The following is a 2,924-nucleotide window of genomic DNA, read 5'->3' as shown; positions in this document are numbered from 1 at the left end:
ACTCTGTTATAAGTGCAAAGTCCTAATGATGCAGGACCCTATTGATGGGGTGCCAGCCCTATAACACCTCCCAAATGGGATTGTCAGCATCCTCCTGCCTGGCTGCACCTCAGCTCTGGGCATGGAGCTGAGGTACACTCCTTGGGGGTGGCTCTTGCAGTGGAATCCCAGAATCTGCTGAACTGGGAGGATCCCATCAGGACTGGGGTTCACTGCGTGGCATGGGGTTGAGTTGTGTGGCTTTGCAGCTGTGGGCAGTGTGTGACACAAGGTGGCATCGTGTGGTGAGGATCTGTGTCATGGGGAGGGTTTGTGTGGTGGTGGTGGGGGGCCTGTGTTCCATGGTGTGAGGGCCCATGTCCATGGGGAGGGCCTGTGTTCCATGGTGTGAGGGTTCATGTCCATGGGGAGGGTCTGTGTTCCGTGGTGTGAGGGCCCATGTCCATGGGGAGGGCCTGTGTTCCATGGTGTGAGGGCCCATGTCCATGGGGAGGGTCTGTGTTCCATGGTGTGAGGGCCCATGTCCATGGGGAGGGTCTGTGTTCCATGGTGTGAGGGCCCATGTCCATGGGGAGGGTCTCTGTTCCATGGTGTGAGGGCCCATGTCCATGGTATGCAGGTTTATGTCCATGTGGAGGGTCCACATTCCATGGCTTTGCCATGGTGGCTCGGTGGCTTTGTGGCAGTGGCTGTTGTGTGATGTGGCTTTGCCGTGGTGGACAGGACAGGGGTTGTTTGTGCTGTGTGGGGCTGTGGTCACTGCGTGGTGTGGCAGGACAGTGGCCACAATGGCTGGAAGCTGCTGGATGCTCCCCGGAGGGAGGAGGAGAGGACCAGGGAAGAGTTGCCTCCTGCCAGAGCTGCCTCTCGCACGGCCCTTGGGAGCTGCTCAGAGCCCTCCTGGCTCAGTGCCGGTGCCCCAGGGGTTAAATCCCATCCCTGTGGGACAGCAGGGTTAAATCCCGTGTGCCAGGCCAGCGGGGTGCTGTCCCTGAGTGCTGCCTTTGTCCTTTAATCCCTCTTTGCAATTCCTGTCACCTCTGGGCTTTCAGCCTCTCCGGAGGCACAGAGGGAGGGGGGAAACAGGGAAGGTGTTCCCCTATCAGGGCTGGAAGTCAAATCCACCAAATCCACCTGGGAGCAGGTACAGGCTCAGTGGTTGTAAATTATCTGCAGGTGGGAGGCTTGGGGAGATGCTGTGGCAGACAGACCCCATTGTGCTCCTTAATCCCACAATCCCAGCGTGGTTTGGGTGGGAAGGGACCTTAAAGCTCATCCCCTTCTATGGGCAGGGACTCCTTCCTCTGTCCCAAATTGCTCCAGCCTGGTCTTGGACACTTCCAGGGATGGGGCAGCTTCTCAGGGCATCTTCCCAGTTGTCTCTTCTTCCCTTTTCCAGTTCTTGTTTTAACTGGATAATTCTGGCATTCCTTCCTAGAGAGTTGAGAAGATCAGAGTGCCCTGTCCAGAAAAAAAAATTAAATTCAGATATTTGAATCTCATTCTTATTTGATAATAATATTTATATTTTCTAATAATAACTAAATCTTTGAATTCTTCCTTATATTTTCTGATCCATGAGGCAGCAGCAGCTTTCCCTGGGTTTCCCAGGGAAGTGTGGGGCCAGGGATGTGGGGCAGGCACTAAATGTCCTAAACAGACCTTTGTGATCCTTCCAGTCTTCCCCACGTGCCAGGCTCTGTGAAATTCATCCAGGAAATCATTTCAGAGCAATTATTTCCTTCAACTTTGCAAACAAGTTGCTGAGCTACTGGTTCCCTTAACCAGCGCTTTATTCTAATTTTCCCATGGGATAAGAAAATAGGATAAGGCATTTAAAGCTGGCAGCTGGAACTGTTGCCAACCCAAGAGGATGGAACAACTTAGACTGAAAAATCAGGGGGTTATTTTAATTTTTTACTGCAGTTGCTGCTGTTCCTGGGGCTGCAGGAAGGCTCTGCCTGGAAAACTTGAATTCTCACGTTTTCCCATAAAACATAACCTCTGACAGAAAAATGGGATCAGACAGGGAATCGCTGGATGTGCAGCTGATGGGGTGCATTTGGAGAGCAGGATGAAGAGAGGAGCTGGGTTTTCTACTGCAGCTGTTTGTATCTTTTGAGTGATAATGAACTCAATGAGTAGCTGGCTGCCTTGGGGCTGTGGATGGGCTTGTTGGTGCTTGCTCTGTCTGTCTGGGGTGTTAACTCTTGCTGGGAAGGGGGAGATCCCATCCGAAGGGGAGGGAAGCCCATCAGGAATCACCTCCACGTGCCCTCAGAGTAAATTCTGGCAGATTTCTAAGGTCAAAATGGGATTTTTTTTTCTAGGGGGGCAGGAAGGCAAAATTTAAAGCTGCTAATTGTCTATTTTAAAGGAATATTAAATCTTCTTTTGAGCAATATCTTTATTGCCAAGTTGAGGTTTTCTCCTGTTGTTGACAGGATTTGTTTTGGCTCAGAACATGATTCCTGCAGAGATTCCTGGACTGTGCAGGACTTGATGGTGAAAGGACATGGGGTGATGGGTTTAAACTAAGAGGGTTGATTTAGATTGGATATTGGGAAGGAATTCTTCCCTATGAGGGAGGTGAAACCCTGGCACAGATTCTGTGGCTGTTCCATCCCTGGAAGTGTCCAAGGCCAGGTTGGATGGGGCTTGGAGTCACCTGGGACAGTGGAAAGTGTCCCTGTCCATGGCAGGGGTGGCACTGGATGGGCTTTAAGGTCCCTTCCCACTCAAACATTCTGTTCTTCATTCACTAGAAAGGGAATGTGTGCAGGAAAAGTCCTTGAGCTGAAGCCTTCAGCTGAGCCTTGGGAGCTCAGTGCTAATCCTGGCTCAGCTGAGCTTGGCCTCTGTGTCTGGTGAGATGCTGAAACCGAGAGAAAAACTCGACCTTTTGCTGGCAGGCTGGATTTTGC

The sequence above is a fragment of the Geospiza fortis genome, unplaced genomic scaffold (genome assembly GCF_000277835.1).
Source record: "Geospiza fortis unplaced genomic scaffold, GeoFor_1.0 scaffold874, whole genome shotgun sequence".
Taxonomy (NCBI): Eukaryota; Metazoa; Chordata; class Aves; order Passeriformes; family Thraupidae; genus Geospiza; species Geospiza fortis.
Note: the sequence above shows the minus strand (reverse complement) of the source record.